The sequence below is a fragment of the Zingiber officinale genome, chromosome 5A (genome assembly GCF_018446385.1).
Source record: "Zingiber officinale cultivar Zhangliang chromosome 5A, Zo_v1.1, whole genome shotgun sequence".
Taxonomy (NCBI): domain Eukaryota; kingdom Viridiplantae; phylum Streptophyta; class Magnoliopsida; order Zingiberales; family Zingiberaceae; genus Zingiber; species Zingiber officinale.
This window is the reverse complement of record NC_055994.1, coordinates 45418272-45430384: the sequence shown is the minus strand read 5'-3', so window position 1 is coordinate 45430384 and position 12113 is coordinate 45418272. Positions and strand designations below refer to the sequence as shown.

General features: G+C 39.4%; 1 non-coding gene across 1 annotated transcript; it reads left to right on the top strand.

Moving 5' to 3' along the window:
* The first annotated feature begins 9545 nt into the window (after positions 1-9545).
* Positions 9546-9651, top strand: LOC121983571. Its single transcript, XR_006112607.1, has one exon. It is a non-coding gene; the product is annotated as a small nucleolar RNA R71 (small nucleolar RNA).
* The last annotated feature ends 2462 nt before the right edge of the window (positions 9652-12113 follow it).

Sequence of the window (12113 nt, the reverse complement as noted above, 5' to 3'; positions counted from 1 at the left end):
AATAAGCACTAGAAATGTCTCAATGCGAATTAGCTAAACAACTATCCAATTGTTTCAAATGCAAAGTGAAGATAAACAAATCTAATATTAAAGATCAACAAACAAGAGTTTAGTGTTTTGTGTTATGATAAGGGGAGATTCTAGGAGTTTCGGTTTCTTTGTAAGATTTCTTGAATGTAAATGGTTCACCAATTCTTATCCCTCAATTGCCAAACACTTGTAGAAAGTTGCCGGTTCTCTCTTGCAATAGATAACCGGCTAAGGACTGAGAAATGTATCTAAATATGATCAATTAGACGTGAACCTACGTTCTCCTTACACAGAAGCACACCTATTACTATGCCTTCCTCGGATATCAACATAGAAGCCCACAACTTATTAATCTATCAAGATACAAGAAACTAATCACAAGATCCATCCTACTCTCTTGAATATTCCTATTTCCTCTTCAAGATTATCTCTCAAACGTCCTTACACGGGCTTGCACCTGTCACGTGGATCCCTCGGATGATCGAGTGAGAGTTTATCTTTACTAAGTCCACAAGAAATCCAAACAATCAATCAAGAATGATAATTAAGCACAAATCACCATTAATCATTCAAGATCTAATTGATACAAGCAAGACAATGTCATTGAAACAAGAAATTGGCAAATCCATAAGAGATTACATCAATCCATCATACAAATACTCCCTTAATCCTAGAATACAAGATCTACTCCATGAATCAAGGAAGAATACCCGAAGAAATAAAGATTACAAGCATTTCTTAAATCCCCAATCCAAGAAACCAAGAAAAGGGGGAAAGAGAAAACTTATCTACGAAGAAGCCTCGTCTTCGGATCCAATCCTCGCTCCGGAGTCGAAATCGTCAAGAACTCCCCTCGAATCGCCCAGAAATCCTCCCAAGAATGGGAGGATACCACCAAATCTTGCCTTCTACCAAAGGGGAAGAGATCCCCTTTCAATTCATGAATGAGGGTTTAAATAGAGGAGGAAATCGGGCGCCACACGACCCCATGACACGGCCGTGTGAGATTCACACGGCCATGTCTAGTTCCTTCTCTGCCAAAGCTGCACGGCCGTGTGACTCACACGGCCAGGACCCTTCTGTTCTCTGGAAATGCTACACGGCCGTGTGGTGCACACGACCACCACCTGCTTGGCCTCTGGAAACCTCACACGGCCGTGTAGATCTACATGGCCATGTAAGGCATCTGCTCTAATTTCTTCAAATCAAGACACGGCCGTGTGAGATTCACACGGCCATGTCCTCTTCCCTTCCTGTTAAAACTACACGGCCGTGTGTGGTACACGGCCTGATGCTCTCTCCCTTCAATTCCTTCCAAGCTTGTCCGAGGACGCATAATCTTCACCAATTTCGACTCCTGTGTACAGAAAATGCACAAAAAGCAGATCTCCGAACCAAAAGAGTAAATATGCTAAAAGGAAAGCTGGAAGTATAAAAATGCATAGATCAAGCATGCTCAAAGTATGTAAATGTGCGTAAAAACATGCATAAAAGAGTATATAATCTACGCACATCACACCCCCAGACTTAAACCTTTGCTTGTCCTCAAGCAAAATGCTGCAGTCTAAATTCATATGTTCTATAACACATTCATAAAACCTAGTGCACTTTCCTAACTCTATCAAAAAGTTTCATTAACAAGCGTGATCATGGAAACAAGTAAAGTATGGTTCAAGCATAAGAATCTTGTGCACAGTGTAAAAGTAACTCAACACCCTTCAAGTTTCAATCCATGTCCTAGTCAAGTCGTCATCAAATTTGAATTCTTAATGTTTCCAGTGAAAGACAAGTAACCAGTGATAGGCACTTACTCACCATTCACTTGGTTCATATTTCTCAACTAACCCAAGGTCTCAAAGGTGTGCTCAATCTCAAGGAAAGTAACTCAACACCCTTCAAGTTTCAATCCATGTCCTAGTCAAGTCGTCATCAAATTTGAATTCCTAATGTTTCCAGTGAAAGACAAGTAACCAGTGATAGGCACTTACTCACCATTCACTTGGTTCATATTTCTCAACTAACCCAAGGTCTCAAAGGTGTGCTCAATCTCAAGGGAAGCTAGGCAGTCATTTCCCCAGTAACCTAACTGGGTCTCAAAGGGGTGATTTTCTAGATTCCACTCATGACAACTATTTTTTATATCCCTTATTTTTTTTTTATAAGTGTTTGCATTGTGCAAAACTTATTCACAAATGTACTTTTAGCACACATGTTGGGATATTTTGATTTTTCCAAATGAGCTTTAATGATTTGAGCCTCATCCAGTAACCAAAATGAAAGTTGAGAAATCACCATGGAAACCAAGTACTAAGCAAACAAGATGAATCATGACTATTTCAATGACATCAACTATTCAAGCATCAAGCACAAGTGTAGTGAAGATAAAATCCTTAAGGTTGAACCAAAACTAAAACTCATCACCATAAGATTCTTAGCTTATTAATGCTTCCCAAGATAAAAAAAGAACTACACAAAGTTTACTACTAGCATCATTCGAACATCATGAATCAAGACAATAATCGTGCTAACATTTCACTTGAATCCAAGAAAGCATATAAGTGAAGATTTGATGTTCTCAAATTTTTTTTTTTTTTGCCATGATTATTTCAAAAACAAGCAAAATAAAGCAACAAGCAATGAAAATATGAACCAACATGAAAAACTAACAAAAACTAAAAACTGAAAACCAAACCAAACAGTACATGACACCCCCCCAGACTTAAACTTTTCATCGTCCCGATGAAATCAATATGGTGGAGGAGGTGGACGAGGGAAAGGAGGTCTACGACGTGGTTGGCCAATAGGAAAACTAGGAAAACCTAGAATCTCACCCAAGGATCTATGATACTCATATAAAGCATCTACTTGTTGGCTGGTAAGCATCATGCTCTGCATAAAATCTCTCATCCTAGCCTGATCAGTATCATAATCCTGCACAAACTCAACCACTTGACCTTGAAAATTCCTCGTAAACTGAAAATGATTTTGTACCTCCCTAAACTGATCATCAGATAAAGAGAAGCGCCCCTCCAACATTTTTCATTGGGCATCTTGCTTCTCATGAAGTGATTCTAGAGATGTACGAAAATCTGAAAAATCAAACCTAGAAGATCCCGTGCCATATGCAAAAGAATGCCTAGCAGGCTCCATAAAACTAGAAGGCTGCGGGTGTCCAGATGACGAGGGCTCATGATGTGGCTCAGTGTCTCCAGGTATAGAAGGGTTATCCTCAAAATCTAACTCAGAAATTACCCAATTAGCCGGGTTACGAATAATAGTTCGTTCAGGAAAAGGAAGGGGTAAAGGAGAACCACTCCTCCTAGGAAACGCGAAACCATTCTCATCCCGAACGATCATTTTCATAGCAAGACATGCATCAATTTCAATCATGTCATTACCATGAATTATTTCCAACCTATCAACATCAAGATTTAAATTATAAGCTATTCGGGTAATCAAACCACCAAAAACAATTGATCCCGATGATGCCCTAGCAGATCTTAATAAGGTTTGAACAAAATGAAAACCAGAATCAAATTCAACCTTATAAAGCATAGCCCATAAAGCATAAAGCTCTATCTTTTTAACCACCCCATCACTCTCTCCCCTACCAAAAATAGTTTTACTCATGACTCTATGTAGATACCTAAAGATGGGGTTTTGCATATGGGAGGCCTTAGCTCTTGAAGGCTCATAAGGTTGATCTAACCCAGTTATTACATTACAAAAATGATTCCAATTAAACCTTGGATCAAACCTACGAGGGCTACCGGTGGTTAATCCAAAACAAGAATTAAAGTCACTAAATGGCCATAGAAATTCTTGATTCATTAGTCTAAATGAGATTTTTCCAAAATAATCATCTTCATTAGTAAAATGGACATCCAATGAACTTAAAAATTCCAAAACAAGACGAGGATATGTAGGCAAATGTGTGTACATAATATCACTCCAATCCAAAAACCCAATCATCAAATCTACATCTTCCCTAATTCCAAGCATATCAAGAACAGTTGGGTCCATATATCTAGTACACACTATCTTTCTATTGATAATAATTGCAAATCTAGTTACTTGATCATCATTTCTAAACACAATATTGAATTCATTGTCATTACCTTCGTTGCGTGAAGTCCTTTTGCCTCCGCCCTTCACTGGTTGTTTTCCTTTGTCCCTTGATGGCTCCTTCTCTTTGTCTCCACTGGATCCACCACCTCCTTTGCGAAGTTTCTTCAAAATGTTGGACATCTTGATGAGTTTAGATAGGGGAAGAATTATCTAGGGTTGGAAAAATGGAACTCAAAGAACAAAACTTCAAAGAGCAAAGATCTTAGGTTAGGAGAACAAAAAGTCCAAGTCTTAGAGATGAGGAGAATCCGGATCTAAGAGATCTTGAGAGATTAGAGAGGAGTTTTTAAGAGATTGGGAGAGAAAGAGATGTTTTGGAGAGTTGGGGGTGTGCGGAACACGGCCAAGATCTAGCCGTGTAAGGTAGAAAGAAGACTTAAATAACTCTCCTACACGGGCCGTGCAGATCCACACGGCCTCCCCCTCTTCCTTCTTTAGATTCTTCGCACGGTCGTGTCTAGGACACGACCTCTCCATCTTTCTTCTCGGAATTCTTTGCACGGCCATGTTTGGGACACGGCCTAGTCCTTTTTCTCCTCGGGAGATCCTACACGGCCGTGTCTGGATGACACGGCCTAAGCACTTCCCTTCTCTGCAACCTTTGCCTGGCCGTGTATAGCACACGGCCGGGCTCTGTTTTGCACCTAACCTGAAAACAAAATCAAAAAAATACATCAAACTAAAAGAAATTAAAATACGAATCAAAACTAACTAAAAGAACCCTTGGGTTGCCTCCCAAGAAGCGCTTGTTTAAGGTCTTTAGCTCGACCAAACTTGATCATTCACTTCTTTTCCTCGCCCTTGGAGGATAGATATACTGTAACACCCCAAATTTCATGATTTAGAGTTCTAAAAGACCTTATTAAAATCTAGAAATGTTTTAGAAAAATTCTAGAGATTTTTAGGAATTTATAGAGTATTTTTATGCAATTTTTGGAGTTCGTTTGCTATTTTTACCAAGAGGAAGAAGTTTAAAAAAAAAAAGAAAGAAAAATGTTGAAGTTGGGTTTTGAACCCAAGACCTCGGGCTTGACCCGAGTCTTAACATAAGTCAGCCAACCAACTGAGCTAAGCAAGTTTTGTTAAATATATTGAACAAATGGTATTTAAAGAATAGTTGGGAACATTTAAAATAAATTAAATAAAAGGGGCGCGGCTGAGGAATCGAAGCCCGGACCTTGGGTTCGGTTAAAAGCCGGCTGACCAAGTGGGCTAGCAGTCGGTGCTGAGCAAATATGCAGAGAAATATATTTAAGGTATATTTGATAATAAAAAGGTTTCGAAAAGTGGCCGAGTCGAGGCTCGATACGGCGATCTCCGGCTCAACCCGGGATTTAAGCGGAGCGGCTGACCAGCTGATCCAGCGGTCGGTTTTGTTTAGAAAAGGTAGGAAAATTTCTTAAGGAAGATAACGGAATATTGGATTATAAAAGGGATGAGTTAATGTTGGATTTGCCGTAACCTAGTTTTCCCTCTTTTCTCCTTCTCGCTCGCGACAGCAGAATCTGGGCAGAATGGCAGAAAGCTAGGGCTTCTTCCGACGGCCGGCCAAGGTTCTCCGAGGGGTTCCTCCATCTCCTTAAGCTCTTCTCGACGAGGAGGAGTCGGGAGCACGAAGAAGAGTCGGGATTTCGAGCTCGCCGAAAGCCCTAGATGCCTCCTTCTCGGCTGTAAGTCCAAGAAACCCAAGGTAAGTTGCTTACTCACCTGCAGTAGAGTAGCTTGGATTTTCCGTTGGTTTCTCCTTCTTGAATTTGAAGCATGTTGAAAAGATTTTGGTTTTGTGTGCTGCCGTGAGTTTCCCGAATTGGATTTGGAGTTTCCTTGTTTCTCTTGATTTTGTTGAAGCATGCTGTGAAGTTGTTGCAAATTGGTTTCCTATGGTACTCATGTCTCGGCTTGAAGATCTTGTGGAAGTCTTGATACGAATTTGGTTATCACGAAGTTTTTGTTATGAGTTTGATTGGGATGAGTTTGATTGGGATGAGTTTTGATTGGTATGAGTTTTAATTGGATTCGTTTTGTCGATTTGATTCTTGGTGATCCAGTCTTTGATAACTTGGGTTAGTTACAACATTGTTAGACTTGCTTTTGTGCATCTGGAGGTTTAGGATTGATTGCTACTGCACTTGTTCTTTCTATCAGTACTTGTTTTTTTAGAACAGTTAAGCAAAGTTTGATTTGTGTTGTTCCGTTCTGGCTTATGAAGTTCTTAAGCTTTGATTGAGGATGCTTGTAACTGTAGTAACAGTATAGATTAGATTAGAATGGTGTAGACTCATGTTGCACAGGTGTTTGATTAAATTCTGATATGGTTCAGATCATGATAAGTATTGTATGTACAGATTTCTTTTGTATTCTATGCATGATTATGTGTTACGCAGTTAGTTTCATTCATAGGTGCATACGAAAGATACCCTAATAGTATTTTGGGTTTAAGAAAAGTATAAGAAAGATAAGAAAAGAAAGAAAAGACCAAGATAGGTTCTGGGATAGTGGTATGATCCGGGGACCTAAGCCCGGTGAGCGCGCCAGAATAAGCTAAGATATGTTCTGGGATGGTGGTATGATCCGGGGACCTAAGACCGGTGAGCGCGCCAGAATCAACTAAGATATGTTCTGGGATGGTGATATGATCCGGGGACCTAAGCCCGGTGAGCGCGCCAGAATCAACTAAGATATGTTCTGGGATGGTGGTATGATCTGGGGACCTAAGCCCGGTGAGCGCGCCAGAATAAAGGGGGGCTCAGGTCCTAAGTTTGGATCCCTACCAACCTAGCGCTAGAGTAGTTGTTTGATCAACAACTTATGTTACGGTACCGCTAAGTGCAACTAGATCACCACAATAGTAGGTGTATAAGTACGCATGCAAGTATGTTCAAGTCATGTTCATGTTTATGCCTATGTTTATGTTTATGTTAGACTTGCTTACATGTTTAGCATTTCAGTATGCTTTGTTCCTCCCGCTGTTAGAAGAGCATGAGTAGCTTACACGTTTAGCATTTCAGCTTGTTTGATTCTTTGCTATTAGTTGGACATGAGCAGTTATGTTTATGCTTTATTTCTTTTTAGAGCATATAGTTTTTAGTTCTTTTCGTATACATGCACATTCGTGATTTTGTGAGTTAGATAGCGCTTACTAAGCAAAATTTTGCTTATAGACTACACTTCCTCTTACTGCAGATACAGGAAAGGAAAAGACATAGAAAGGAAGGCGACAAGGAGGTGTTCGAAGGATGTGTGATGCCAGGACTATGGAAGACTTGGGACTAGGAAAGAAGTTTTAATTTTAGTTTCCGCATTTTAGTTATTGTAAACATTTGAGATTATTCTGTTTAGATTGCATGTAGGATGAGTTCAGTTTAGTAAGTAGATATTTGTGTGTTGTTTTCGTTATTTTGGGATTTATTATACTGCGTGGTTGATTGATATGTGTTCCAGCCGCTTGTGGCTGAGTATATATTGCATGTATTGTTGAATATGGTCACCGGTACAGGGGAGACTCTGCTGGAATTTTTCGGTAGGGTTTCTTCGAGGATTTTAATCATACCGGTTAAGTAGAGTTAGTAGTTAAGTAACGGTCATCCTTAGAGAGTAGTAGTAGTAAGAAGGGTGGTCGTTACATATACTTTTTGTTTTTGTTGGGAGATCTTCTCCCAACATCTTCCACCACATTGTCTCCTTCGTTTGGTGGCCTTCCATGAGGATGGAAATTCCATTCCTCAAGTTTATAAATGCTTGTCCTGCTACAAGCATTTAAAAGAGACGAGACATGGTTAGAGATATTAGATAAATCATATTCCAACCTTTCCTTACCAATTACCAAAGAAAGCTTATGATTTTTGACATCAATTATAGCTCCAGCTGTAGCAAGGAAAGGTCTTCCTAATATGATAGGAATCCTGGGGTCCTCTTCCATGTCCAACACGACAAAATCTGTGGGAATAACATTCCCATCCACCTCTACTGGCACATCTTCTATAATACCCAAAGGGTACCTGCAGGAATGATCGGCAAGTTGAAGTGCCATAGTAGTAAGTTTAATTTTTGAGACCTAATTTATTACAAATTGAATAGGGAATGAGGCTAACACTTGCCCCAAATCACAAAAAGCTTTTTCAAAAAAATATTTTCCTATGTTGCAAGGAATATAAAAGCTCCCTGGGTCCTTTAGTTTTGGGGAAGTGTTCTTCTCCAAAATAGCACTACATTCCTCACTAAGCGCAATTGTCTCAACCTCTCCTCTTCTTCTCTTGTTTGACATGAGATCCTTCAGGAATTTGGCAAATCTAGGCATTTGAAGAATAGCATCAATAAGAGGTACCTCTACACAAATTTCCTTAACTTTTTCTAAAAACATGCCAAATTCTTCATCTTTCTTGAGCATTGTAAGTCTCTGAGGAAAAGGGACAGCTTTACTCTGATGGTTCAGTGGAAGAGTCTCTTCAACCTCAATGGTACTCTCCTCATTAGCTTGAATCTGATTTGGTATAAGAGGAGAGAGCTCTTCTTCTTTTTGTATCCCTTTTGGAGCAGTCACTTGGGAGTCTCCCAAGGTCCGTCCGCTCTTAAGCTCAATTCTATTGCAATGCTCCATAGGATTCACATCAGGTTTTCCTGGAAGTTGTCCTGGTGCTCTGGATGATGAGGAAGCTAGTTGGGCAATTTGACTATCCTGGATCTTTTGATGCTTTTCAGAATTATCCATTCTCTGAATGAGCTTTGCTAAATCTTGCTTCATTTCATTCTGACTTGAGATAATTTCTTCAAGCATCTTTTCAATATTTGACTTTGGTAAGCCTTGAGAAGATAGATGTTGAAAATTTTGTTGCCCAACTTGAAAATTTGGTCTTGCCCCCATAGATGGTCCTTGATCTTGATTATTTCTGTAAGAAAAATTGGGATGGCTCTTCCATCCAGGGTTATAAGTATTTGAGTATGGGTTGTTCTGCCTTTGATTGTAACTCATGATTGCATCACATTGTTCCAGTTGATTGATTTGTGCAGTGATAGCTCCCAATGGACATGAGTCATTTGAGTGCTCTGAACTCCCACATACTTCACAAGATGTACTAATAGCATTGACCATATTAGCACTAGTCCCCATATTCTCAAATTTCTTTGTAAGAGCGTCCAATTTTGCAGACAAAAGAGTGACTGCATCTACATCAAACTTCCCTGATGCTTTAATTGTTGGGTTTACAGAAGAATAGCCACCACTTCTTTCATTTGGCCATTGATGATGATTTTGTGCTACACTGTTAATAATTTCTTCAGCTTCATCTAAACTTTTATTCATAAGTGCCCCTCCAGCAGCTGAACCAAGGGACACTTTGGTATGATAGTTGATACCATTATAAAAAGTGTGCAACACTAACCTTCTTTCCAACCCATGATGTGGGCATTGTCTGAGCATACTATTATATCTATCCCATGCTTCAAAAAGAGATTCTGAGTCAGTTTGCTTGAAGCTTGCAATTAAATTCCTCATATGAGCTGTTTTGCTTGGTGGATAGAATTTATCAAGAAACTGTTGTTCACACTGCTCCCAAGTGGTGATGCTATTAGGGGCCAAAGAATTCAGCCATTGCTTTGCCCTATCTCTTAAAGAAAACCCAAATAATAATAATCTAACTGCTTCTGAAGGAACTCCATTCATTTTCATGGTACCACATATTTCATAAAAGACCTCTAAGTGTTGATTGAGGTCTTCATGAGGTCCTCCACCAAATTGGTTCTGCTGCACCATAGATATAATTGCGGGTTTGATCTCAAAGTTATTAGCTTCCACTGAAGGTCTTGAAATACTAGATCGAAAACCTCTTGCATAAGGTGCTGCATAATCCTTGAGTGGTCTATTCGCCATGTTCAAATGTTCCTGTTCTTCAATTTGCCTTTGCAGAATTCTTCTTTTATGGAAAGTTCTGTCAATCTCAGGGTCAAAAGGAAAGAATTCCCCTGCAAAGTTAGATCTTCGCATACACAAGAACAAGATAGCAAATGACAATTCAACATAAAAAGAAAAAAATAAATAAAAGAATAAAAAATGCAGAATTGAATTTGTACAAAAAGAATTAACAAGAAGTAAAAGTTATACAAGAAAGTAAAAACAAAAATCTAATGATTAGTTACAACTATGCAATATGAAAGGAAAACAAATGTTATGTTTAGTCTAACTCAATTGATAATTCCTAATGTTATAGCGCAGTCCCCAAAAACTTGTTACGCTCCGCAAGTGTACGAAAATGTCGCAAGTAATATAAAAGATTATCGTATCCACAGGGACTGGAATAAGCACTAGAAATGTCTCAATGCGAATTAGCTAAACAACTATCCAATTGTTTCAAATGCAAAGTGAAGGTAAACAAATCTAATATTAAAGATCAACAAACAAGAGTTTAGTATTTTGGGTTATGATAAGGGGAGATTCTAGGAGTTTCGGTTTCTTTGTAAGATTTCTTGAATGTAAATGATTCACCAATTCTTATCCCTCAATTGCCAAACACTTGTAGAAAGTTGCCGGTTCTCTCTTGCAATAGATAACCGGCTAAGGACTGAGAAATGTATCTAAATATGATCAATTAGATGTGAACCTACGTTGTCCTTACACAGAAGCACACCTATTACTATGCCTTCCTCGGATATCAACATAGAAGCCCTGAAGCCCACAACTTATTAATCTATCAAGATACAAGAAACTAATCACAAGATCCATCCTACTCTCTTGAATATTCCTATTTCCTCTTCAAGATTATCTCTCAAACGTCCTTACACGGGCTTGCACCTGTCACGTGGATCCCTCGGATGATCGAGTGAGAGTTTATCTTTACTAAGTCCACAAGAAATCCAAACAATCAATCAAGAATGAGAATTAAGCACAAATCACCATTAATCATTCAAGATCTAATTGATACAAGCAAGACAATGTCATTGAAACAAGAAATTGGCAAATCCATAAGAGATTACATCAATCCATCATACAAATACTCCCTTAATCCTAGAATACAAGATCTACTCCATGAATCGAGGAAGAATACCCGAAGAAATAAAGATTACAAGCATTTCTTAAATCCCCAATCCAAGAAACCAAGAAAAGGGGGAAAGAGAAAACTTATCTACGAAGAAGCCTCGTCTTCGGATCCAATCCTCGCTCCGGAGTCGAAATCGTCAAGAACTCCCCTCGAATCGCCCAGAAATCCTCCCAAGAATGGGAGGATACCACCAAATCTTGCCTTCTCCCAAAGGGGAAGAGATCCCCTTTCAATTCATGAAGGAGGGTTTAAATAGAGGAGGAAATCGGGCGCCACACGACCCCATGACACGGCCGTGTGAGATTCACACGGCCATGTCCAGTTCCTTCTCTGCCAAAGCTGCACGACCGTGTGACTCCACCCTTCTGTTCTCTGGAAATGCTACACGGCCGTGTGGTGCACACGGCCACCACCTGCTTGGCCTCTGGAAACCTCACACGACCGTGTAGATCTACACGGCCATGTAAGGCATCTGCTCTAATTTCTTCAAATCAAGACACGGTCGTGTGAGATTCACACGACCATGTCCTCTTCCCTTCCTGTTAAAACTACACGGCCGTGTGTGGTACACGACCTGATGCTCTCTCCCTTCAATTCCTTCCAAGCTTGTCCGAGGACGTATAATCTTCACCAATTTCGACTCCTGTGTACAGAAAATGCACAAAAAGTAGATCTCCGAACCAAAAGAGTAAATATGCTAAAAGGAAAGCTGGAAGTATAAAAATGCATAGATCAAGCATGCTCAAAGTATGTAAATGTGCGTAAAAACATGCATAAAAGAGTATATAATCTACGCACATCAGAAAGTATTTAAGTTTCCTTTTATACTTTCTTTATAGAGTGATTACTTATAAGTGCTTAAGTCAGATAAGAGTTTTTGCTGTTTTCTTTATTCATATACATAAGTATGTTTAGAAAGGATAG